Consider the following 27,444-nt stretch of genomic DNA (forward strand, 5'->3'; position numbering starts at 1 on the left):
TTCTTTCTTTCTTTCTTTCTTTCTTTCTTTCTTTCTTTCTTTCTTTCGAGGTGGGGGAATAGGGATGGGCAGAGAGAGGAGGACAGAGGATGCAAAGTGGGTTCCATGCTGACAGCAGACAGCCCGATGTGGGGCTCAAACTCACGAACTGTGAGATCCTGACCTGAGCTGAAGTCAGACACTTAACCTACTGAGCCACCCAGGTGCCCCCAAAACCAAGTTCATTCTTAAGCTGGATGTGATCTGGAAGGTTTTCAGGGAGGGGCACAGCTCACCAGCCCCATGGGGCTTTTCTAGCCTCAAATCTGTAGGTCCTTGTTCTTGGCCAGAGGATAACAGGATCTTTTGTTTATCTGGTATGACCTGGAACCCCCCTTCTAGAATTAAGCAAGAAACCAGAGGCAGAGATAGGATTCAAAGTTAGAAGTTTTGGGGGCACCTGGGTGGCTCAGTCAGTTAAGTGTCCGACTCTTGATTTTGGCTCAGGTCATGACCTCACGGTTGTGAGATTGAACCCTGCGTCGGGCTCCATGCTGAATGTGGAGCCTCCTTAAGATTTCTCCCCACTCCCAATAAATAAATAAACGTTAAAAAAAAAAATGAAACAGGGGCATCTGAGTGGCTCAGTCAGTTAAGTGTTCAATTCTTGATTTTGGCTCAGGTCATCATCCTAGGCCCACGGGATCCAGCCCCGCATTGGGCTCCATGCTGAGTGTGGAGCCTGTTTGGGATTCTCTCTCTCTTTCTGCTCCTCTCCCCTGCTCGCATGCTGTCTCTAAAAATAAAAATAAATTTAAAAAATACCAAGTTATAAGTGTCTGCTCCCATATCTGTGGTTTCCCTGCCTTGTGCTTGATTAGAATGACAGTTTTGGTGACACGTCCCGCCTTTGTGCCGTGCCAGTGTCAGCCAGCCTCCTGTGATGCCGGACCCCTCTGGCTACTCCTGCCCCCTTGCTGTTCGTCTGCCTCTGTAAGCCTAGATGGTGCAGAAAGTGGTTTCCAGCTCTCCTCCAAGGGGTCGGGGGGTACTGAGGGGGCTGCTGTGGGCAAGCGCCAGGCCAGGTGCAAAGCGGGCCCCACTTTCTCCTGACCTTACTCTCCCAGCAGCAGTGTGAAGGGATGAACTCTCATGAGACCAGTATCGGCCTGCTTGCTTGGAGGAACTAGGGGGCAGAGTGTGCCGTAACTAGCCCTATTGCATAAATCGGCCCAGCCAGTTCCTCCTTTCGTCCCCCACAAGGTGCAACACAAGGGCCCAAAGCTGAAGAACTTCACGAATGAACTCAGTTCTAATACAGAAGCCACAGGTGACGAAACTTCCCCCGTATAGATCCAGGGGTCTGGTGGGTCCCTTCTTTCCAGACTCAAAATATTTCCAAACGGTAAAATTTCAGAGGCAACAAGTGGTGTTGAGTTTGAAGAACAACAAGAGACATGCTCAGAGGGTAGCCCTGTTCCTATACTTGAATAACAGACGTGAAGGGATGTGGCATCTGGGCAGTATTTGAAAAGCAATCTCTCTCTCTGTGAACAGTGAGTACACCACATAAAGAAGCGTTGTCCGAGCCAGCGTTTTGAAACCTTGTTTGACCATGACTCACAGTAAGAAGTACATTTTTCATTGAGATCTAGTACACGTAGATAGATAGATAAGAGAAACAAATGTTTTATAAAACAATTCCCATTCGTACTAAATGCGATACATTGTGTGTGTGTGTGTGTGTGTGTATGATATGTGTTTTAAAAAGCACATTTCGACCCACTCAATTGACTCGTCTGTCCGAGAATAGGCAACAGCCGGCGGTTTGAAAAATACTGATTTGAACAGAAACATGTCAGACATGTAGAAACTGGTCTCATTGGCTTCCTGGCCCCAGAAGAGGTTTCCCTCACTTTTCTGATCACTAGAAGCTGGTGGAGAAGTGATGGCGAGGCAGGAGCAAGGAAGGGAGAGGAGGTCATGGCTGAGGGAGGGGCCTGAGGCAGAGTTGTGCCCCGCTCATACCGCAAGCGCTTGAGTGCATGCGATGTGGTGTCCTGGCACGGAGAGGACCGGCCGTGCTCACAGTGCACGGGTCCTCGTGTAAGGATTTCTGTCCACTAAGGTTTGTAGTGAAAAGTGGAAGCATAAACTGACACACAGGAGCCTGAGACACCCCTTCGTCCCGCGTTCCCTGAAAGAAGGAACCATGTTACAGGACTGTGTTCAGCGTTACATCCCTAGTTCTGGGTCTCATTTATATTAAGTATTCAATGTTTCTTCAGAGACCGTGTTATCTCATTAGTACTTGCAACTAGGCTAGTAAAAATCCTAATTATGTATGGTAGTATTTTAAAAAAACGTGATTTGGGGGCACCTGGGTGGCTCAGTCGGTTAAGCATTCGACTTGATTTCGGCTCAGGTCGCGATCTCATGCTTCGTAAGATCAAGCCCCATGTCGGGCTCCATGCTGAGGATGGAGCCTGCTTAAGATTTTCTCTCTCTCTCTTTCTCCCCCACTGTCTTTCTCTGCCCCTCCCCCTGCTCTCAAAAAAAAAAAAAAAAGGTAAAAATAAAAAAGCAAACCCACAACATTATTTGGTATATGTGCTGCCGAAGCGAGCACCCCACAACATTATTTGAAGGGCACTTTAACACACTTGAGTCATAATGTCATATAAATGGGACAGGACAGGTAAGAAAGGCCCAGAAAAGTTTGGGCTGTGTAGCAGAACTGCTAAACCCCATCTGAGTTTCAGGTCCTCCACACAGCAAGCCTTTAAAAAGTTGAGGTTTGTCTGGTTTGACTCTTAGGCAGGCCTTGGGACGAATTGCTCTGGCTCTTGGCTTTGAGAGAAGTTCAAGTGGCGTGGAGCAAGCTGACCCTGGCCGACCAGGGAACAGGAGAGAGGGCACTCAGACTTTCCACGGCTGCGAATCTGAGCCTGCCCTTAGTTTACCTCTTGGGTCAGGCAGTCCAGGATGATGTGACTTAGGCTTAAATCACCCAAGTTTCTGTAGAGAGGAGGGTGCTCGGGGACCACTCTTTATTGGATCCTCCGTGGAGTCTGTTTTAAGTTCCAGAGCAACCCAGCACTAATGGAGCACGGAGCTAAGTAGTGGTCTGGGGCTGTGGAGACCCTGACGTGGGTCCTGATGCAGCGAGTGAAAGGAGCCCCCTGAGCTGGGTTCCGTGTAAGCTTCCAGCCCCGGGTGGGGGCCTTCAGGACCTGAGTCTGTTGGTCCAGATCCCAACTTCTTGCCATTCCTGCTGCTGTACTAAATCAGCTACAGTTCTGGGAGGGAGGAGGGGAGTAGGCATGGAAGCAGGAATTCGCTTCCTGAGAGAAGAGGCAAAGACATGATATGATTTGGGAAAGATACTCTAAAAGGGTGGCTTCCCTCCTAAAAGTGAGCAAATATAACCCCAAGATGACTGCTGTCAATTTTAGACATGTGCTCAAGTTTCACATAGCCCAACCCCAGAGGAAATAGCTAGGAATGGCTGGGAACTGAGGATAATTTGCACTTTTCAAAAGATCCCCTGGGATTCTGCCTTAAACAGGTAGCTCTTTGGCTCTGGGACATGGACATAGGCTTTGGGACCTTGGAGATGTGTCTTCACAGACTGGCGGGCCCACCTAGCAGACTCTGTGTTTTTAATACATTGCTCAGTTATTTACTCCTATTTAACACAAAGAATTCTCTTGGATAAGACCAAATGTAAATGCAAAAGAGCATTCAAGTCACAAGGCAGGCAGGGAGCCCCAGATTCTAGTTTTAGCTCCATCATTGTCGCTATGAACTTGGGCCTCAGTTTCCTCATCCATTATTTGGGGAGGTTGGAGATGCTCCCTCTGACCTCCTTCAGCTCAAACACCCTGTGGCTCTCTTCAGCCTGAGAAACATTTTCTGGCAGGAAAGAGAGGCTGTCCAGAGCTTCCTTCTCAGGCAGCCAGTGAGTACATTCTTTCCTGTGCCCACATATGGAAGCAATTTCTAGATTATCCAAGGCACTTGTGCTGCTGAGCTCAACCGAAACAGAGGAGCTCCGTGGTGGAAAGTGGAAAAAAGAAAAAAACCTGCACATGTTTTCTTACCACCGTGCCCTGTCCTATCTGCAACGGTCCCTGCAGTTTGCCCTTCCCTGATATCTCAGGGGTGTGCCAGTGGGATTGGGGAATTTCACAGATAAAACCCTGATAAAAACAAAATGAGTGTTGAGCTCACTGCTTCTCCTCGGAAGCCAAAGGCCACTCTCTGCCCTTTTCCCCTGGAAACGGTAAGGCTGGGGGCTGGGGAGGAGCGTGAATTCCTGAGTTTTGTTCCCACATTTCTTGTAATCTTTCTCTCTGGTCTGGTAAAATGACGACTATTAATGGCTGCCTTCAAGGTTCTTTGTAAAGTTGAAGTGGGAAACATTAGCCAAGTGCTTTGAAGGGGAAAATGTTTTATTAGTTCCTCTTCTGAACTCCTGGGGGTTTTGGTAGCAGTTGAGTGGTAACTCTTACAAACTGGAGGCACTGGGGCATTTACTCCTAGATTCAGGTCAGGAAAATGATTTTTCCTAGAGCATGACCTTATTCACAAAGCCTCATCTGTGGCCCTGGTCCCCATAAATGGTCCTAAGGACCTTATTTCCTCCCTCCCTCTTTTCACTCCTGACCGTAATTCTTGGGGAAGGAGATTACTGAAAAGGACATGTTTATATGAGAAATGCTTTTTGTTCCCCTTTCAGTCAGCCCCTAACTTCTCTACTGCCTAACCCCCCCACTGACACAAACATTTAAAAATTCATTTGTAAAACGGAAATGCTCTTCCTAGAAATGAGGTCTGAGTGATTAGGGATCTATGAATGTACATACTGACCTTTGGTAAAGCTGTTGTGTCTGTGTTCTCATAAAGATCTGAGGTATCCCTTCCAAATACTTGCTGGAAAAATCTCTCAAAATCAAGACAGTAGGCTGAGAAATGCCAAAAGACACTTAGCAGAGACCACATTTTGTTTTGTTGCCGGGTCTCCAGTGCAGAGCCTTCTCTGGTTAAAGCATACCTCTCATTCCCGGAGAGCGCCTGTGCACCACTGGTTTGCTTCGTCTCGGGTTGCCGCCGTGGAGGGCTAGAAATCAAACATGACACGAAGATAGAAACACTTATCGGAAACTCGCTTGTCTGCTCGCCCTATTTCAGGACACCCAGATTAGCTCCACCGGCTACAAATATGATTATAATTCCATACCTACATTTCCCCCCTCGTGGGTTTCTTGCTCGTTTCAAAGTGGCTAAACTCCGCGGAACCATAGTCGAGAATGTTTGAGCCCCACCTCTGTAGGACTCTGTGCTAGCTGTTCTTCAGTGCTGGTCAAAGAAAGTTCAACTGACCTGCCTCCTGTCTGCTAGATGCTGACGGTCTGAAGCACCAATCCAGGAGATGAGTGACAGCATGTGGGCCTGTTCCTGCCACGGGTATCACTTGGGGCCAGGTTGGGTGCTCTGCACCAGGCAGGGTAATTCAGCTCCCGGCTCCCCAAGAAGACGAAGACCATTCATGTCGCAGCCACATCCGCACCCATCCAGACACCAGGCTCCCACTGGACCAGGAGAGTTGAACTCCCCCCTCCTAGGCAGTTGCCCCCAAACCTCACTCCTCTGCAGCCTTCACTCTGGGAACACCCACCACCTGCCAAATAACAGTCAGTGATGATAGTAGTAATAATGGTAGGAGCAAATGTTTATGGAGCATTTCCTGTGTATCTGGCTCTCTTTTTATTATTCTTGTTTTACCAACGAGGAAACTAGAGCACAAAATGTTAGTCAGCCTGCCTACCATCCCAGAGCCAGTAAATGGCAGAATCAGGATTTGAACCCAGGCAGTCTGACTCCAGAGACTATTTAAAGTACACTTCTTTTGGGACGCCTGGGTGGCTCGATTGGTTAAACGTCTGACTCTTTGTTTCGGCTCAGGTCACCATCTCATGGTTTATGAGTTCGAGCCCCACATCGGGCTCATGCTGACAGTGCAGAGCCTGCTTGAGACTCTCTCTCTCCTTCTCTCTCTCTGCCCCTCCCCCTCTCACTCTCTCTGTCTCTCGCTCAAAAATAAATAAACTTAAAAAAAATTAAAATAAATAAATAAAGTATACTTCTTTCTACTGAAGAATTCCACCCCCGTGGTTTCCATGTGGTGGTTCACGTTCTAGTCCTGATAGCCACAGAACTACGTAATTTTATTAATATAGGACAGACATGTAATATTTGAAGACAGTTATCATATCTCTCTTGGTTCTAAACCACCACACCAAGCTCTTAGGGCCAGTTCTACCCTGGGTCTCCTTCTTGCTCCCAGAAAAGCACAAAGAGTGCTTTATAATTTTCCATCCAAATCAGACACTTGTGAGAGGCAAGGGAGCACTATTAATAATTATGCTGGGACAACAGGCATCAATGGGGACTGTCCTAGGCAAACCAGGATGTGGTTCACCCTACCCCAGGGCCACAGTAGAGATGCCACCACTTGGAATGCCTTCTGAAGCCTGTCCAAGTGGATTATGGGAACGTTGAGCTAATGGTACACAGATATATTATTGATGAGAGATTAGGTTTTAGGAGTCTGCCATGATCAGTCAAACTTCCTGCAGTGGAAAAGTGCTGGATGTCAGGTTGCGTCCCACAACTGCTAATGTGTGTGATCTTGGAGGAGTCATTTCCCCTCCCAAGTTCTTAGTTTTCGCAGCTGTAAATAGAGGTTGGTAATCTGGAAGTCCCTTCCAGTGCTAAGCCTCTGATCCTGTGTCAGCCTTCCTGATGCAAGCAATGGTGTCCATCCTTGCTTGAAAGCCACAAACACGGAGCATGAGGTTTTTCATCCATTCTCTGCCAGTTTAACTGTTCTCCTGCCGGCATTATTTGTCAAGCCCTAGAGGTAGATTATTAGAGTGCCAGAAAGATCCCTTTAGCTAGCTTACTTGCAGATAGTCAGTGAAATTGTGCCAAGCACCAAGAATCTTCTTTAAATAATGCTTTGCTTCTCAGACAGCCCTAGATTTTGTCAGTGTAAATATAGGAAACAGAAAATGGCCCCCATTAAATGTACCTGTTGACTTAGAACTTTCTTTAAAAAAAAAAAACAAAAAACTTAGGGGCTCCTGGGTGGCTCAGTCAGTTAAGCTGCTGACTTCAGCTCAGGTCATGATCTTGTGGTTTGTGGGTTTGAGCCCCAACATTGGGCTCTGTACTCACAGCTCAGAACCTGGAGCCTGCTTCAGACTCTGTCTCCCTCTCTCTGTCTCTGCCCCTCCCCCGCTTGTGCTCTGTCTCTCTCTCTCTCTCTCTCTCTCTCAAAAATAATAAAATAAACATAAAAAAATTTTACCGGGGCACCTGGGCGGCTGAGTTGACTGAACGTCTGACTCCTGATTTAGGCTCAGGTGGTGGCCCCTGGGTCGTGGGGTCGAGCCCTGTGTCGGACTCCACACTGAGCATGGAGCCTGCTTCAGATTCTCAATCTCTCTCTCTCTCTCTCTCTCTCTCTCTCTCTCTCTCTCTCTCAAATAACAATTTTTTAAAATATTTTTTTAATTTACCTTTTATATTTCATAGTCCATTGCATCTGTGAAATAATTTCGAAGTATTTTTCCACAATGTATCTCATTAAATCCTCAGAATGGCTGCGTAAGATGGGTATTGTCTTCGTTTTGCAGATATTGAAACAGAGGCCCAAGGAGACGAAGCGCCTCGTGGGAGGATCCACAGCTAGTTAGCGGTGGGGCTGCGGCTCTGACTCCTGTCTGCAGGATCCTTGTCCAAATGTCCTCGTGCTGCACCGGTAGTTTGTGTTTGTTAAGCAGAGGACTCTTTTTTTCCAGACAGAAGCAAAGCTTTTCTAGGTGAAGTGGAGTGGACCGCCCTATGTGGTGCCCTGTGAAGGGCTCCGTGAACCTCCCCCAGAACGGGGTTCGAACAACCGCGCGCTTCTCAGAGGTGCCTCGCGCTGTCTTTGCCCCTTTCAAGGATACAGGTTGCTCGCAGGATTCTGCAGAAGCTCATTCTACTTAACGGGTTGCATTTAATAAACTTCTTGGTGATTCTCAGTCGCTTGGTCTAACCGTCACGGGGCCTGTGTCGGTTGTATGAACACGGTCGTCTCTAGCAGCGTCGTCTCCCTCCTTCTCCCTTCTCTCCTCTGACTCCCGTGGCTCAGTCAGGACCCTCTCCACCTTGTCTTCCCACCTTGCCCTGCTCCTCCCAGCCCCACCTCTACCACCAACAGAACCGTGTGTCCTTTCTGGATATTCCTTGGCTGCCTTCATCATTCAGCCCCTTACCCGCTAAACACTAAATACCTATGAAACAAAATCATGTGAGAAGGCTCAGCCTAGTGACTGATGAGCCCACATCGTTACTGCAAAGTATGGTGCCCCTTCCTTGTGTCTGAGATGATTGGGTTCACCAAGATAATCTCCCAGGTTTCTTCTATTGCAAAATCCTATTGTTTGTATGCCAGCCTTTTCTCTTCCCTGGGTTGCTTGGCTCATTTTCACTGCCTGTGTATCCTTTACTCTCCCTCAAATCGAAGCACAGTCCATTGCCTCCGCCAGGAGTTACCCCCTGGAAGAGGGAAAGTTAAAGAACAAGATTTTCCATTCTCTGGGGGTGCTGGGTCCCAGCGAGCTGCCGAGTGCCATCTATTCAAAGAGCACCCTTACCTAGGGAAGAAAAAAAAGAATGGGAAATATTTCCATTTTTTTAGTTCTTTATTTTGTTCTCAGCAGTCTTTTTTTTTTTTTTTTTTTTTTAAGTTTAAGAGACAGCACACTTGAGCATGTGAGTGGGGGAGGAGCAAAGAGAGTTGGGGGAGAGAGAATCCCAAGGAGGCTCAGAGCTATCCACAGTGAGCCAGACAAGGAGCTTGATCTCACCAACCATGAGATCATGAGCTGAGCTGAAATCAAGAGTTGGACGCTTAACCGACTGAGCCACCCAGATACCCCTCTCAGCAGTGTTTAAAAGGGGTTCATGGTCAGATGCCGGGGTGGCTCAGTCGGTTAAGCGTCAGACTTCAGCTCAGGTCATGATCTCACCGTTTGTGAGTTCAGGGCCCACATCGGGCTCTGTGCTGACAGCTCAGAGCCTAGAGCCTGCTTTGGATTCTGTGTCTCCCTCTCTCTCTGCCCCTCCCCTGCTTGTGCTCTGTCTCTCTCTGTTTCTCAAAAATAAATACAAAATGTTAAGAATTTTTTTTAAAAAAAGGGGGTTCATGGTCAGTGTCACCAGCTGACAGGGCAGTGACGTTTATGCTTCAGGTTCTGTTTCTCTCTGCTTAGTGTCTGGAGCTCTGTAAACACTGAGAACAGCTCCTTCTCTTTCTAAACATATATCATTCACACTGCCAGATTTTTCCTAAATCTTTACTCTCCATCACGTAAGGTTTCTTTTTTTTCCAACTTTTTTTTTCAATATATGAAGTTTATTGTCAAATGGTTTCCATACAACACCCAGTGCTCATCCCAAAAGGTGCCCTCCTCAATACCCATCACCCACCCTCCCCTCCTTCCCACCCCCCATCAACCCTCACTTTGTTCTCAGTTTTTAACAGTCTCTTATGCTTTGGCTCTCTCCCACTCTAACCTCTTTTTTTTTTTTCTTCCCCTCCCCCATGGGTTTCTGTTCATCACATAAGGTTTCTTAATTAGGTATCGTTTTAAAAGAAATGATACATTCCAACCAATACATTGGCAGTTTTACCTACTAAAAACCATTCAGAAAATTCAAAGTATTAGTGCAGTATAAACTGTTAGAAAAGATAATTGGCATTCCATTTTGTATTTTCACAAGAGACATACTTTGCTAAGGCCATAGTTCTTATATAATGTTTTTTTTTTCTTTCTGAAAGAGCAGCAATTATTAGAAGTAGCAATCCAAAATTCCACTAAGCCAGTATAAATTTAGTAGTCTTTCTCCTCATTCTGCAAATGTACATGGGTTTATTATTTTTTTTAAATAATCTTGCCATATCCTGGATTATGTAACAGTGTGTGTCAGCTGTCTCCATGGGGCATCAATATTGTGTGTGTGTGTGTGTGTGTGTGTGTATAATTAATTAGATGCCTACAGCTAAAGGCATGAGTAGCTATTTACTTCAACTAATTATATTAGCCTACCAGTAAAAATTGGCAATTCTGTTCTTTGGGTGATTTTTCACAGTGAACATTTGATGCCCAGTCTGATGCCAGGAGCCCCCACAGCATTCCAGTGCCCCCTAAACACAGCAGCCCCCCTGTACTCATCCACAGCTGTGGATCTGCCCTGCTGGTGACTAAGAGGAAATGGAACAGCGGGATGGGTTGGCCATGGGCTACTTTCCATTCATGTGGTAACGTTCACATTGCATCCTTGGTTGGACTCCTTAACTTTAATGTCAGACCAGGAATCCTTTAAAAAAAAAAAAAAAAAGTAGGAAAATCTTTTCATTGGAAAATATCTTAAAACCAAAGAAAATGGCAGAGGAAAATTGTGATGTGCTGTAAATGGAAGCTGGTGATATGAGTTCCTCTATATCCTTTAAACTCTATTGCTATAGTCTTGGATCTACCGGTTAGAAACATTGACTTGCCTTCACATGAAATGTATTTGTGAAATCATTCTTTATTCCCCTTTACTTATATATTTAGTTTATTATAATTACATGCTGTTATGTAATAAACCACCCCAACCATAGCTGCTTAAAGCAATAGGCATTTAATTGCTTACAAAGCTGCAGTGTGGGCTGAGCTCAGCTGGGGAGCCTTTCTGCTGGTTTTGGCTGTGGTCAGACTGAGGCTGCTTTCAGGTGGCAGGTGAGCTGGGTCAGGACCTAGCTGGAAAGCAGAGATGGCTTTCCATAGTATAGTATCGGAACCTCTCTTTCTCCAAGTGGCCTCTCCATGTGATCTTTCCATATGGTCTCTTTAGCAGAGTCTCCGGACTTTTTATATGGTGGTTAGGATCACAGAAGTGGAAGCTGCCAGGCCTTCTTAAGGCTCAGGCCCAGAACTACCAGGGTGTCACTTCCGCAGCCTTTCTTTGGTTAAAGCAAGTCACAGGTACAGCCCGACTCAAGGGGAATACAACATGTGAATACCAGGAGGCATGCTTCATTGGAGGCCACCAGTGGAACAGACCACGCGAGTCATTCTTCAGACACATGATACTTCTCGGGTGCGTGCTATGTGCCAGGCAGTGAGTATACAGTGGTGAACAAACAAAGCATGGTGCCTGCCCTTATGGAGTTTATAGTCTGTGGGGAGCACAGGAAAGTAAGCATCAGAGCTGTGAGTGCAGGATGGGAGGCAGGCTGGGCACCTCGGGAGCCACACCGAGGGTTTGCAAAATAAAAGGCCTGGGAATTAAGCAGGAACCTCATCACATATTGAAGGCCTGGTAAGCCGTGTTAAGAAGATTAGACTTGATCTCAGTCATGACGGGAAGAGGATTTGAAGCAGATCTGCCTTCCAGAGAGATCACAGCTACAGCAGGCTGAGAATAAAGGGGCCTGAGCTGGAGATCCCCAGAAAACTGGGGGTCAGGCAAGAGAGAATGGTGGGTGCACAAGGGTATGGAGCTCAGGGCATGGATTCCAGAGATACTAGAAGGTAGAATCTCCATGTCTTGGTGATTGATTGGTTACCGGAGTGAGTGAGAGGGAAGAGGCAAGGGTGACCCTCAGGATTTTGACTTTGGTCAAAATCAAAATTTTGATGGTCTCCTCCACTCCAGTAGGGAACCTTGGAAGAGGGGCAGGGTTGGGTCCCCTTGGGATGGGCAGGAAGTACCAAGGGGAGCCAAGTGGAACATACCAAGTTTGATTCCTTTGGGTCCTAGTTCCCTGCGGACCTTTTTCAGACTAATATATAATGATATCCTAGGTGCTTCTTAATTTCTCAACTTCCACATCTCTGTGACACACTTTGTTCCTTTCTACTTCTCCTCTGCATCCCATGGACTTGGTCTGAGGCAGGAGTGTCCCGGGATGTCACCTTCTTGAATCTTTTACTTTGAGGGTGGTGGGTTGGAGACACTGGTGTTGGAGAGTTACAGGATTTGGGGTTGAGGGCTTACAGAGAGCAATTCGGGTCACAGGGTTGAGAAGTGCAAAGGCAAGGGATTTGGGAAGAAATTGGGAAAAGGAGAAGAGAGAAAGACCCAGGCCAACTAGAAGAAAGTTAAGAAGTGACTAACAACATAATAAAGGCAAGGAAAATGAGTCATACAAGAAGGGGGGAAAAAAAGGAGCAAAATTAAAAAGGAAAGAGAAAAAGATGGCTCCACAGGCTGTGATCTCTATCACGGAAGATTCTGGAATCTTTTTTTTTTTCATGCCTCCTTTGTACATCTGCATTCTAAAAGCTAGGAAAGTAAAGTAAACCTTTTTTATGAAAGCCTCAGTGGGCCTTCAGATAAGCTTTCTTGCTATATAAAAAAGGAAATGAGCAGTTAATACACTAAGGTAGTCCTTTTGTGGAAGAAAAGGAACCCTAAGAAAAGAAAGGGACATACAATTGTTAAAGTGAATTTTTTAAAAAATTGTCTATTCCCAAGTGATCTGACAAAGAAATATCTGTAGCCTGAGAGAATGGAGAGAGAGCATGTCCCCATGATCAATTTTTAATAAACATAAATGGTATAATAAATTATGCATGGAGGAATGGTATAAAGCATTAAACAATGAAGGATAAATAATTTAAATGATTAAAAACTGCCTCTGTCATATGTTTGATGTATGAGAACTCTATCTGAATTTTCTCTGCAAGGAAATGGAGGGTTTTTTAAAGGGGATTTTTCAAAACCAATTTTTAAAAGAAAAAGTCGTGTCGTGGTCTGCCAGGAGAGGTTGTTAAGCACAGAAACGTCAACTTCCGTGATCCTGTATCTTGAGCTTCTCTGATTAATGCATGAGTAGTGCCTTGTTGGTAGATGATATTCTATCAGGCTATCAATGGTGCAGGCACTGCCCATGTTCTAGAAGGCTGAGACTCAAGGTCTCTTTTCAGGTATCCAGAGGAACTTTGTCAGGGCGCAGGAGTACAGTGATCTCTGTTTCTTATATACTCTTAAACTTCTCGTATTTTTGGGTAAGAAGTACTGTCCCTGCATATCCATTGCTTCAGGCAAACTGCCATCTCCATCCCCAAATTAGAGTAGCTAGATGGGTTACAACCAAAGAAGCATCTGCAAAGGCACGCCTCCTTCTTGTGGGCCACCCCTCTATAGTTGAGGGGAGCCATCTTCATCAAAACCAGCACATTATAACATGCAGTGGGGGGTCAAACCTATCCAGGTATGAACCCACTCTACCATTTACTAGCTTTATCACCTTTATGCCTGAAGCTCTGTTTCCTTATTGGTAAAATGCGTTCAGTAATACCCCAAAAGACTGTTGAGCATTAATTAAGATACAGATGTCATTAGCTTAGTTCAGTGTCTGGAACATAGTAAATGCTTAATAAATGCTTATTATTAACTACAGAAATATATACTGAGTGTGTATTTTCCAGTCTCGGAGGAGTGCAAAATAAACCAGTGGGACCAGGGCAAAAAACCATAAACCTAGGAAATAGCCATCACGTAACTAAATCAAAGATCATAAGCTGTGGTCTAAGAGCCAATTCTAGAAAATTCAGTATTTAAAAAAAAAAAAACCAAATTCAGATACCTTAAGGCAAGGACACATGTGCTCTAGTTAATCCCAGTCCCCAATATTTCCATTGTCTTACCCCAGCCTGCTTTCATTTCTCTACCTTCCTAACCCTGACAGGAATTTGAGTTTATCACCTCAAGCTGAAGAGTTAGTTCTATGAAGTTAAATTGTTTCCCCCTAAGTCTCCTAGCTTCTTAAATGTTTTAATTTAACTGGGGCATTAGATTGCTATATAAACTTAATGGAGATGGGGGAAAAAAGTCTTTAGTTTTTTTGCACCATTGAATAATTTTCATAAAATTAAGAGCCAAACGCGCCAACAAATCTTCCCCCAGTTGTTTACTTTGCTGTTATCCCAAATTAATATTTACCTAACACCCACATAGGCATTTTATTGCCCTGGAACTATGACCTCTCATGATTCAGAAGCTGATTATCTACAGAAATAATTTCAGCCATTTATGGTTGACACTCTGTCAACATACATGCTTATCAGTAAAAGTTCAAGTTCAAACTGTTGGTGCACCAGACAGTGGGAAACTGAAGACTCACTGTAGGTGTTTGAAAACATGACCGCAAATACATTGGTACTTCTCCCAATGAGAGGTGAATCCGTGTCTTGCTCCTTTAAATCTGATAGGAGTAAGGGATTGTGACTACTCCGAGAGACAGTGTGACGAGGGTGGCCCCATGCAACTTCCAAGGCTGGGCCCGAAAAGGCCATACCTCTGCCTTGTTCATTGGGAATGCTTGCTTTTGGAGGCTTGAGCCACCAAGCAAGAAGTCCAACACATAAGTGCTCTGGTTGACCCTTTCCTTTAGCCTTCCCAGCCTTGTATCAGAAATAAATGAAGAAACCATCTTGGAAGTAGATTTTCCAGCCCCAGTGTTCTAGCCTCTAGTTTATCAAGGATCCCAGCTAAGATAAGACCACAGGTGTTGAGGAACATGTCTCCATCATGACATTTCTGAATTCTTGACCTACAGAATCCATGAGGATAATGAAATGGTTGTTTCACGCCAGTAGGTTTTGGGATCATTTGTTACACAACAATGGGTAACTATTGTACTCACCCAACAAGTCAGCTGGCTTTGTATCTTGGGTAGTCACCGTATGACACATCATATTGTTTGTGAGATCTTGACTGTAAGAACCACCTGGTTCCCATCAAAATGTGTCGTATTACTGCTAGGTTTTTTTTTTTTTTTTCATACAGGATAAACATGGGAGAGTTAATGACTTAGCAGATACTGACTGACTGAAGGTGAAAGATGACAAACTGAGCTCCTCTTGATTTTATAGTTTGCTTGGAAGGGTGTGTTCCTGTTGTTTTTCATTTAGCAGTAACTCTGTGTCACCACCGCCAAAGTAGAAATAACAGCTCTCCTCAATGATGAATTAGACGTTGCATTAAAAAGCACTTAGGTGTTGTTTTTTTTTAAAGATAACACTGTTGATACATGCAAGCGTTTAATGTAGTAATTATTTTAGGTTAATGGGTACCACTAATAGTTTCTGCTATTAAGAATATTTGCAAAGCACGAGGCGCCTGGGTGGCTCAGTCGGTTCAGCGTCCGACTTCGGCTCAGGTCATGATCTCACAGTCTGTGGGTTCGGGCCCGCGTTGGGCTCTGTGCTGACAGCTCGGAGCCTGGAGCCCGCTTCAGACTCTGTATCTCCTTCTCTCTCCGCCCCTCCCCTGCTCATGCTCTGTCTCTCTCTGTCTCAAAAAAAAAAACAAACAAAAAAACATTTAAAAAGAATATTTACAAAGCAATCTGAGCAAATACAGAAAGGTTAGATTATTAGGGCCTGAGGTAGCTAGTGCTGTAGAAGCAACTGAACTGTAAGTAGTCTTCGTACTTCCATTCCAACTGATTCCATTTGGAATCAGTTTAGTGGTCTTTTAATGAACAGATAATTCAGTCTGAATTTTGAAAATCAAGGAGTGGCAGTTCACAGGGCAGATCCCTTCTGACAGGGTGTATGGAGAAATCTTTATTCTTTCCAATTGCTGCCTTTTCAGCCCAGCCAGCAACATTGAAAGCCAGCCCCCTGTGGTCAGAAGTCAAGTTCCTGGGTTAAGGGTAACAAATCCACAGCACATACGACACCAGTTAATTAGGCTGCCTCTGTACACGTAAGTTCACCAAGGTTTTGGTTTCTTCCAAGTTGTGTAGTAGTCACACATGAGTTCCCACAGCAGATACCTGCTTGGGGATTTCTCACTTACCCATCCTTCTGAAGAGAGCCCATGGGCATGTTAAACCAGAACAAAAGACCCCACAGCCCGGGTATGACTGAAGATAGATTGGGTGCTTTCTGTTTGTCAAAGACTTTCTCTCTTGTCTGGGTACCTAGCTCTCTGTTAAAAATATTGTCAGGAGGTGTGCTGTGTGTGCTTAATCCTACAAAGAAAACTGAAAAAATAGAGAGAGTCCATGCATTTTGAGAAGAGCAGTCAGGATGGCGTCATGATTCAGTGGACGTAGAAAGGCCCGGAAACACCTCTGTTGTAGGAGATTGTAGACGTAGGGACAACAGGAGTTTCAGATCCAGTTTCAGCCTGAAGATCGTCTTTATAGATTATATAAATTACTAGACTAGTTAATTTGGAGTCGGAATAGCATTTTTGTATTTTGAAGCTCTTCTACTTTGTGCATACACAGTGAACCCTTTATAAAGCTGGTGAGCTGGACTATGAATTTGAGACAGAGGGATTCCCCTGCTCTTTATTGTTGGGAGGCTGTAATCTCTCATTCATTCGGTAAACACCCACATGGTGCCAAGCCCCTTTCTCCAGGAGGAAATGGGCGCGTGAAGGTGTATGTAGTAGGCAGTTGGTACAGTGGAGTTGATGGGGCATGGCTCCATCTGGGAGAGTCTGGAAGGGAGAGGCTGACCCCTGACCCAGGGCCAAGATTGGCATCACAGGAGACAATGCCCTAGGCGTCAGTCTTTACTTCAGAGATGTACCAAAAGATGGAATGCGATGTATTTGTTTTGCTACATATTGTTCTCTACTTTTTAAAAGAGATGACAAAGCAGACTGTGGTGGGGAGCATGTCAAACTCTGCCAACATGCTGCCATACTCCGCGCCAATAATGCTTCAACTTCCTGTCTCCTTTAGAGAGACTTGAAACTGTCACAGGTGTGGACAACAATAAAAGAGTTTTGTTCCACCCCCCCCCCCCCAAAAAAAATCTGTTTCAAATCTTGACCTCATCAACTTGGCAGGAGAGCATGGCGGGGGAGGGACCGCGCAGAAGGAACGGTGGTTTATAACTGAGCCTTAAAGTCACTCCAGCAGCAGAGTTTCTGAGCTACTGTTGTCAGAGCTGGAGCAGCCATGTGGAGACAAAGACTTATCTGGTACAGTGCGGTTGAGTAAGGTTAGGATTTACAGTTGTGACTAAGGTAGAAATTGCAGCTGTTCAGAATTACTCCTGATCGCTGTTTCCTTGCCTGACGTCCAGATGAAGTGGCTGGCTGCCATTTATGGGCCCTGGCGAATGAAAAATACGTGTTTTTAAAGACTGGAATCACACCCACTGTGACATGCTGGTGACAGCCACAGATCCATGCCTCTCATCTGAGGATACTCTGGGGGCGCACTGGTGCAGAATGCTGGAAGAAATGGCTGCCGCTATGTAGATAATTTTATAAGTCTGTTTCCCCTTCAAGCATTAAGACTTGGATTCACGTAAGATGTGCCTGCTATGCAACCACACAAATGAGAGACGTAATCCCAAGGTGTGCCAGGCCACAGTTTGCAGTCTGGTTGGGAGCGCCTGGGTTTTGTTGTTGTTGTTGTTGTTGTTGTTGTTTGTTTTTTGTTTTTTTTTACAATTTGGATAATATAAGGCATTTATCATTAATGAGAACCCAGGGCGGTGGTGGTGTTGCTTTGCTCGCTTGTTTGTTTTTGTTTTTGTAACCTTAAATCCTTGTCTTGTATCAAGCCAGGTGAATTTTTTTTAAGCTGAATTTATATATTTAGCTGTACAATAAGTAGCACACTACTTGTCACAACCCCTCTTCCCCCTGCATAATCCTTATTGCTTAGGAAGGCGTCACGCCTATGAAGTCTAGTTACTAAGAATTTCAGCCATGCTTTGATGAATTTTACAGTTTTGGGTGGTAATTTTTCAATAAAAAGGGAAGTATATTTTTAAAAAATCAACTTATTGTAATATACCATTAATTCCTATTTAGCCTACACTTTCAGTAGTGTTCTTAATGATCCCCAGTGCCCCTAAGGTTAAATCACAGTTTATATAAGATGTTAAGGAAACCTATGTCAATAAACACATGTATTATTAAACACAGAGAGATTTGATCATTTTTGTACATAAATTTTTCTTGGAAGTTAATTGGTGGATATCACGTTGCTTTCAGCACTGTAAGTCAGTATATCATTGAGAGATACGCAACGGTAGTTTAGTAAATAGCACCTTGTTTTAGTTTAGGTACCTCCCAGAGCACCAACTTTATTTCTAGAAGTTGCTCAAAGGCAAAGAAAGTAATAGATACTGAAATACAAAATGTAGAGTTACCTGTTCAGAATGACTGTGAGTAATTAATCAATAAATCTTGAGAGATGTTTATCTTTTGAAAGTTTGCCTCCTTTACAGAATCCTGTAATTCATCGTGTCTCCAGGCACTTCAAAATCCAAATCATAAATCCAAATCCAGAAAATATATGATAAGCACATGTGGTTGAGTTTGATGTTGCTCAGCTGGGTATTACCAACACTCTAATTATAACCTGAATAAATCTTAAGACCCCACTTGGTCCAGATTCTGCCCAGAGTCTCATTGAAAGAAAACATCAGAAATCCAGAAAGCCTTGAAGAGTAACATCTCTTTCACTGAAATTTTTCTAAAAGGCACAGCGTAAAGGTTTTACACTTCATACCACATAAATAGCTTCTCCAAAATTCCATATGGACTAGTCTTCACCTGCACTCATGGCTGCTGCAAAAACCCTTTTGTCTCTCTCATCCACATCATTTTTCACTGGCCACGAAACTTTCCTTGTTTTTAAAAAAAATGATGGAGATAAAATTCACATCCCCCTTTCCTCCTTATTTTTGATCAGACACAAATACATCCCACTCTTCCAAATTTAGAAGCATACGTGCTATCCCATGTCCAGGCTCAAAGTAATCATCTAGATTTTCTGCTCTGCTTCCTGGATGGACTGTGCCTCTTTAGGATGACTGGATGACCTGTAGCTCTACTCCCTGAATCCTGAATTTTATTTCCTGCCTGCACAGCACCCTCAGAGATAAAGCTCATTGCTTGACTCCAGTTGCATTCCTTATGAGAAATTCTGATATAGAATTTCCTAATAATAAAATTTCCACATACTGACAGCAATAGAAGCCACCATTTACGTCCCTCACTGGCTAAGCTCTTTGAGTGCAGCATCACATTTAATGCTCATAAAATTATCCCCATGTTACAGATGAGAAAACTGGGTCCTGAAAGCATAATTCACTGCAACTAGTAAGTAATGGATCTGGGATTTGAACCCAGGTAGTTTGATTCCAGAATCCCTCCTTTTAGGAGTGACATGATCTTGTTTGCCAATTCTCCCCTGTTCTCTGTGCTCTTAACTGTACAAGGGAGGGATGCGTCTGAATAGGAAGATTGTGCAAATAGCCAATTAATTAGGTGTTCTCTTGGTCCGATGTTATGTGTGTGTGAGAGGGAAATGCAGATCCTGAATCACAGCCACAAATCTGCATAATACCCATTCGTGATCTCTCCCAATACGCTTAGTACACTTTTGAATTGTTTACATAGCCTTGTATTCTTCTATTTTCTATTTGGCCTAGAAGGAAGGAGCAACAAATGTGTGAGAGTATCTTGGTTCTGTCCACTACCTCTGGAGTTCTGTATTTATGAGGCTTCTTCATATTTATCCTGGGTGGGGGCGCCTGGGTGGCTCAGTCAGTTGAGCGTCCGACTTCAGCTCAGATCACGATCTCGCGGTCTGTGAGTTCGAGTCCCGCGTCGGGCTCTGTGCTGATAGATCGGAGCCTGGAGCTTGCTTCGGATTCTGTGTCTCCCTCTCTCTCTGCCCCTCTACTGCTCATGCTCTGTCTCTCTCTGTCAAAAATAAATAAACTTTAAAAAAATTAAAAAAAATTCATCCTGGGTGAATGGCAAGGCTTCCTATGTGTCCCTAGCCAGTTCTTTTTATGAACAAGGGAATTTTCCAGATCCTTTCAATGTTTTGATCAACAAAAAGATGAGCGAGGAGTTATTTGGAATTTAACTGCATGATGTTGGAAAGGGCCAGTTTGGTTGTTGGCATCAGTCCCTGAGGTATGCCAGAGAAGAGCCACTATGCTGGGCAGGGCTTTGGCTTTGAAGACACATCTTCAGGGGTCTTGATCATTCTGCCTTAGGTTACATTACAGTGGCATAAACAAACGTACCAAAGTGCAGTGCTTCCGCAAGAGAACTTTCTTGACCTTTCATCTCCCTTTAGCTGCTCCAATGGCTCAGAAACATGGTGCATGGTATCTTTTTGCATGATTGCTAATGAGGAGAGCCTTTGGCATGACATAATGCTCCCCACATCCCCCAGGGTCAGTGTAGAAACAATTGCTCTGGGGTCTGGCTGGACTGCTTGACCTACATTGTGAAACACCTACTGCCAAGGGCGTGCCTCACTGCAGTTCCTCCCTGGACAACACACGTGTGGTGTGCATGTGTTACGTTTCTTTCAGAGACAGAGCAACAAGGAGACGGTTTTGGTGGATGCTGGAAATGACACTGGACTTGCAGTCATAAGCTTTGGGTTTAAATCCCAGTTCTATCACTTATTTACTCATTTGAACAAATCCTTTCAACTCTTGGGAACTTAGTCTCCCCTTTGATTTATGAGAATAATTACAAACAATATTTAACTCATAAACTGTTTATGAAGCTAAATTAATTTTTTAAAATATGTTACGTTAGAACAGAAACACTTTGGGATGCCTGGGTGGCTCAGTCGGTTAAGCATCTGACTTCAGCTCGGCTCATGATCTCGAGGTCCGTGGGTTCAGGCCCTGTGTCAGGCTCTGTGCTGACAGCCCAGAGCCTGGAGCCTGCTATGTATTCTGTGTCTCCCTCTCTCTCTGTCTCTACCCCACTCATGCTTTTGTCTCTGTCTCCAAATAATAGCTAAGCATTTTTTTAAAATAACAAATTCAGCCAAGTAAATTTTTAAAAAAAGAACAGAAATACTTCGATATTTTATCACTTTTTTGTAGTCCAAACCAGGATCTTAGTCCAGTAAACTGAGAGTCACGGGCAGATTTTGAAACAGTTGCTACAGCTTTATGCCTGTTCCCTCCTTCACGCTATCCTGCGTTTCTCCATGAGAAATTAAATATGGAACTTTATTTTTTTTTAATGTTTATTTATTTTTGACAGAGAGAGAGACAGAGCATGGCGGGGGAGGGGCAGAGAGAGAGGGAGACACAGAATCCGAAGCAGGCTCCAGGTTCTGAGCCGTCAGCCCAGAGCCCGACACAGGGCTCGAACTCACGAACCGCGAGATCATGACCCGAGCTGAAGTCGGATGCTCAACCGACTGAGCTACCCAGGTGCCCCAAATATGGAATTTTAATGTTAACCTTCATTCAAACACATACACATATACAAATACATAAAAACAATGCCAACTTAGATATTTTGTGGACAGAATTTCCCCATCAGCCCTGCACTGACATCAAGGCTTTAAAAAAGTAGAAACTACCTAATTTTCAAAAGAAGGAAAGATGTAGATTCTTGTTGATTTCTGTGCTTTGTAACTAGACATTAGGAAACAGAATTATTGCCTCTAAGCATATCTAGCAACGTTATTTTCTCCTTTGAATTCCTCACTTCTTTAGAGGATATCTTTACATTCTTGTGATCTTACTGTTGGACTCTTACCTAATTCTAGGATAGATTCCTTAGCTAATGATGAAGTCCAGTGCTTGGAAGTGAGGTTGCTGGAAACCCACACTGACAGCCTCCCTTCTATAGATAGGTTCTACAGATCTCCAAAATGCCTGCATGTCTCAGATCCCTGCATTTGCAGAAGCATTCCCTGGGATATTCCTAGCTGTCTCCCAGACACTGGGTTCTTGGCTGCCCCACCACCCCACATTTACCCACATGATTTGTGAGAGCTATGGCTAGCTAGTCCTTCTTATAGGAAGGGTGGGAGGAAAATGAATGGACACCTGGCAACATACTCTTTTAGAAGGGTTTCTGATATCTGTGTAATGTTATCTCCCTCCCATACACACAAATTGCTATTATTAACATGAAACTCCCTCCCATACACACAAATTGCTATTATTAACATGAAACTACCATTAAATTTCCCAGAACAATGGACTGACCTTGCCAATTAACAGGGTTCTACTATGGAGTTCTCTGATGTTTACCGGGAAAGGTCATCTATACTTGATTTTTAGAGCAAAGTTTATAGGTAGGATTTTTCAACCATTACACATTAAAACACACACATATGTAGCCAGGAGTAGAGGGTACTGTAATAATAAAAAGCATGGTCAATCAAGGAAAGTCAAGAAAAGAGGAAAAAACAAGAAGAAAACAATGTAACAGAATATAAATGATAAAATGGCAACAATAAGACAAACATACAACAGTAAAAGTGCCTAGCTTAAATTCCTCTATCAGTGGCTCTCACATTGATTAAAAAGATAACCTAGCTATATGCTGTCTCCAAGAGTCACATGTATAGCAAAATTACACAGAAAGGAAGAAGATAAAGGGATACAGGCTGGTGAATGCTAAGTAACAAAACAAAAATAGGGATGATAGCATTAATATTAAAAAGTGTAGGATTGGAGCACCTGGGTGGCTCAGTCGGTTAAGCGTCCGACTTCAGCTTAGGTCATGATCTCACGGTTTGTGAGTTCCAGCCACGCTTCTGGCTCTCTGCTGTCAGCGCAGAGCCTGCTTCGGATCCTCTCTGCCCTTCCCCCTGCTTGTGCACACGGGTGCGTTTTCACTCTCTCTCCCTCTCTCTCAAATAAGTAAACTTAAAAAAAAAAAATCTTAAAAAAATGTGTAGGATTAAATGTAAAAAGCAATACTAAACAAGACATAGAAGAATAAGAGATACAAATCAGAGTCCATAATAATGAACCTTTATGCACTGAACATCTTAGCACGGAGTTAGAGGAAACAAAATCTGTTAAAAAAAAATAAATAATGCAAATAAAACAATTAACAGATAAAAATTTCAAAACGTAAACTTTTCCATGATCATAGTGGGAGACTTTAACAAAATGCTTTCAGAATTTAATCAAGTAGGCAAAAATAAGTAGGAAAAGAAGATTTTAATAACATCATTATCATTATCAACCTAAACCAACAAGTAGGAAAGACACACAAATATTTAGAAGGACATGAACCATTTACAAAAATAGATGAAATATTAGACCACAAAGAAACTTTTTAATTAACCAAAGAGTAGATGTACTAGCCACATATAACAAAAAACATAGCATCGAAAATTAACACAAGATGGCTTCTGCCCTCACCTCCATCCAAGCACTTGGAAACTAAAATAGGACCCTTTTAACTAACTCTTGGGTCGAAAAGGATATCACTACTGAAACTATAGGCTATTCTAAAATTAACGGTAAGAATATGATGCCTTGAAATGTGTGAGATAAGATTAAAAATATACTTAGATTAAAAGTTAAGGATTTTATTTAAAAGGACTGGAAATAGACAAGCTTGTATTTTAGAAGTTAATAAGTGAAACATAAAGTAAAACAAAGTAGTGGAGGGAAATAGAGAAGGTAAATTATTTACCTTTATTAGAAAAAGTCTAGCGGTGCCTGGGTGGCTCATTCGGTGGAGCGTCTGACTCTTGAATTCAGCTCAGGTCATGATCCCAGGGGTCGTGGGATTGAGCCCTGCATTGGGCTCCGTGCTGAGCATGGAGCCTGCTTAGGATTCTCTCTCTGTCTCTCTCTGTCTCTGTCTCTCTCTCTCTTCTCTCTCCTCTCTCTTTCCCTCCCTCTGCCCCTCTCCCCCCCACCTCTCTCTCTTCCTCAAAAAAATCAAAATTCAAAAAAGAAAAAGTCTGAATTTTCTGATAAATTAGAAAAAAAAAAAAAGATTGGCAGGACAGCAAAAGTACAGGATTAACAGGAAAGCTACTGGGCTAAGGCTGGAAAGCTGAGTTAATAGAAGACCCTGTCCCTGCCCTCATTGCCACTTCGGTTTAGTCAAGGTGAAAAGCATGTGCAGAAAATAATTAGGAAACAGGACTATGTTGAGTAACGTGCCTACTTATGAGTTATTATAAGTGGTACACCTGTCTATGGCAGAGTAGCATTAGTCCCTGAGTCTCTGGCTTCAGGCAGAGCTGAATTTACATGTTGGCTTCAAAGTTATCAAGGGGCCCTGGACAGGCTATTTAGCCTTTCTAACTTGGTTAGCTTGTCTGTAAAGTGGGGATCTGGGAAGTGGCTGGTGGCAAGGGCTTAGTCTATGGCTGACTAAAAAAAGTCAGTATAGCATCTCTTCCAGTCTCTTATGGAAGCTACTGAGATCACTAGGGCACCATCAGTTTCTTAGTACGTGGTACCCAGGAGTGGGACGGAACCTAGTGTTTAGAGTGGCCAAGTTCTGCCTACCTGGATGGAGAGATGGGACATTTCACCTGTGACTATTTGGGAACTATGCCCATGGTGAATGGTTGAACAAGTCTCCATCCATTAAAAGGAAAAAAACAAATCTGTTAAGAATGGTACTGCTAATGCAGTAGTGGTTCTTGAGCTGGAGAGAAGATCCTAGGCACAGAGAAAGAAATGGTCAGTTCTCCATTCTGCAGTTGGTTGGCTCCCCTGAGTAGGAAAGGCAGAATCACAGCATCCTTCCTGACCTGCCTCTGACCGGTAAGCACCATTACCCATCATCACCATGAATGTGAAACCTCATCCTTCCCACCCCTCGGCATCAACATTGGGCTCCTCGGGAACGATGATGGATTTGAGAAGTCTTGAAAAAGTGACATGGTAAACACAAAGGGGGTCAGAGAGTAAACCCAGAGAAAAAAATGGGAACAACCCCCCCCCCTCCTTTTGTCTGTATTTAGGACTTGATGAGATTTTGTGGTTTGATGTAAAGTTAGAATGCGTCCAGGAGTAGATAAAAATCTTGGGTTTTTAAAAAATATCTTTAGATGCCACAAATCAAACCACTTTAATCAGAATATTTGTTCAGTGGGGGGAAGAATCTGTGAAAGTCGTTAAATGATGTCTGTGGTCCAAACAAGAACTACTTGATGGCTCTGCTTCCTCCATTCCCAAGACACCATCAACTATAAGGTGTACCATCAAATTAATGACAGGTGAGGAGGCAGGGAAAGAAGACATGATATTAATGTACACTCGGATTCCAGGAATGTTAAAATCTGAAGGAAAAAAGCCACTACCAACACAAACATGCATCTTGGAATTAAGGAAATGCAGAATTTCACTCAGTTGGTGTTTTGGTGTTTTCTTGGCTGGTAGAGGCGAGGATTAATTTTATGAAAGCAGTTAAAAGATTTTTACTAATACATGGGGCAGAACTAAGGAAAATTGAAGGCAAAAAAAGCTTTTCAGGGCCATAGATGTATTTTCTTTCATTCTCTTGTCAAGACAAGAACAAAATTCAAAAAACACTGATAGGAGTATGTCAGAGGAGCCCAGTATGCGACTGAAAGAGCTCCCAGTGGTCAAGAGTAGAACGCTTTGAACAACAAAATAAATAAAGTGGTGCTGAATTGTAACCCAAAGTATAAAATCAGTATCTCTGAGTCCATACTTATATAAATAAATGATTGAATAAATTAGTAAATGGGGAGAAGAGACAAATCTTCCATGCAGAAGAATTCCAAATAATTTATGTAGATACTCCTCAAGATTTGCCTTGCAGAGCATCCAGTAAGGAAGGAGGAGAAACCCAACAAGTAATCTGTAAGTACGTTCTTATCGTGAGAAAGACATCAGATAAAACCCAATTGTGGGACATTCTACAAACTACTTAATCAGTACTCCTCAAAACTGTCAAGGTCATCAAAAATAAAGAAAGTCTAAGAAACGGTCTCAACCAAGAATAGCCTAAGGAGATGTGATGAGTAAATGTAATGTGATGTCTTGGATGGGATCCTAGAACAGAAAAAGGACATTAGGGAAAAAAAAAAACTAAAGAAATCTAAATAAACTGTGGGCTTCAGTTAATAACACTGTATCGGGGTGCCTGGGTGGCTCAGTCAGTTGAGTGTCCCAACTCTTGATTTTGGCTTGGGTCATGATCTCCAGGTCGTGGGATGGAGTCCCACTTCAGGGCTGAGTGTGGAGCCTGCTTGGGATTCTCTCTCTCCCCCTGTCTCTTTGCCCCTCCCCTGAACACTATCTCTCTCTCTCTCTTTCCCAAAACAAAAGTGACCCACATAAAAAAAAAATTCAGTACTGTTTTATTGTTACTTATATACCATACTAAGTATAAGATTTTAATAGTGGGGAGACTGGGTGCAGATGAGTGGGAACTCTGTATTTTTCTGTAAATTCACACCTGTTCTAAAAAACAAAGTCTGCTAAAATTTGTTAAATGCCAAAACAAATGAAAAAAAAGAAATTCACAGACAAGAGGCCAGGTTAGGGATTTTAAAGGAAAATTATAAAGCATTTTGTTAAGACCTTTAAAAATTCCACACAGCATGGCTTAAGTAGAACATATGTCACTGCTTAGTTGAAAAATGGAACTGGCAGTTTAACGCACAATGCGACACTTCTAAATATGACACTTCTGAATACTTCAAATGAAGTCATCGTTGTTTATCATCTGTGTAGTATTTTGTTTTTTCTAAGATAGCAAAATTGTACCATCATTCCCATTTTAAAACCACTGTCATGCTTATAGCCGTCTTGACTCAACTGGCTACTCTAACTGCACAGTTCAATCAGAAAACCAGCCATCAGCTGTCAGACCGGTGGGCCAGTTAATGCGCGTTTTCAGAGCCAGAAATGCAATCAAGTGGTGAGACATAAGAGCTTTGCAGTTGTCCAGAGTCCTGATCCCAGGACTCGTTTCCTTACTCTGTGTTCTCACATCGAAAACTTCACTGGGGAATTAGAGGGTAATATTTTCAAGACTTGGAACAGTGAGGTTTTCTACAATTACCTTTCTAAAAAACAAAAAATCCTCTTAAAAGCATTTTAAAGAAAAGAATTATGCTAGGGTAGCCAAATAGAAACAACTTTGGGGTTTCTGTACTGAGTCAGGTTGTACAAATTGCAGAATATTCCGCTCGGTCCAGGACATGGTTTTAACTCCCACACACCACTTCCTACATCCACAAATTCCATGTGTGTGGACCTCCACAGAGCTAGAGGAATCATGGAAGGAGAAAGGAAGGCACTGACCACAGGAACAAGAAAGCTAGAAACGGCACCCTGGCTTCTGGCACCGTCCTGCCTCAGCTCTTCTCCAGTCGCCCCTCTGCTGGGGGCACAGAGGTTCACACCAGGGCACTCGCCTGGTGCTCTTGCCTGGCCAGCATCAAGGCCCCCCCACTGCCGGGACTCACATACCTGCAGGAACCCACCACCATCCCACAGGGAAGCCAAAACCCTGGCATTATTTTGGAGACAATCGGGGGGGAGTGGGGGATGTCTGCCAGTTAGTTCGCCTGGGAGGCAGAGAGGACCGTGGCTTTGTTTGCTGAACCAAGAATTAGGGCACACCTCCTGACAGCAGGACTGA

The 27,444-nt window shown here is 43.6% G+C and overlaps 1 protein-coding gene across 1 annotated transcript in view; it reads left to right on the forward strand.

Moving 5' to 3' along the window:
- Nucleotides 1-27,444, forward strand: part of WIPF1 (WAS/WASL interacting protein family member 1) — a 131,050-nt gene that overhangs the window by 16,098 nt on the left and 87,508 nt on the right. The window lies entirely within an intron of this gene.

The sequence above is a fragment of the Panthera uncia genome (genome assembly GCF_023721935.1).
Source record: "Panthera uncia isolate 11264 chromosome C1 unlocalized genomic scaffold, Puncia_PCG_1.0 HiC_scaffold_3, whole genome shotgun sequence".
NCBI classification, from domain to species: Eukaryota; Metazoa; Chordata; class Mammalia; order Carnivora; family Felidae; genus Panthera; species Panthera uncia.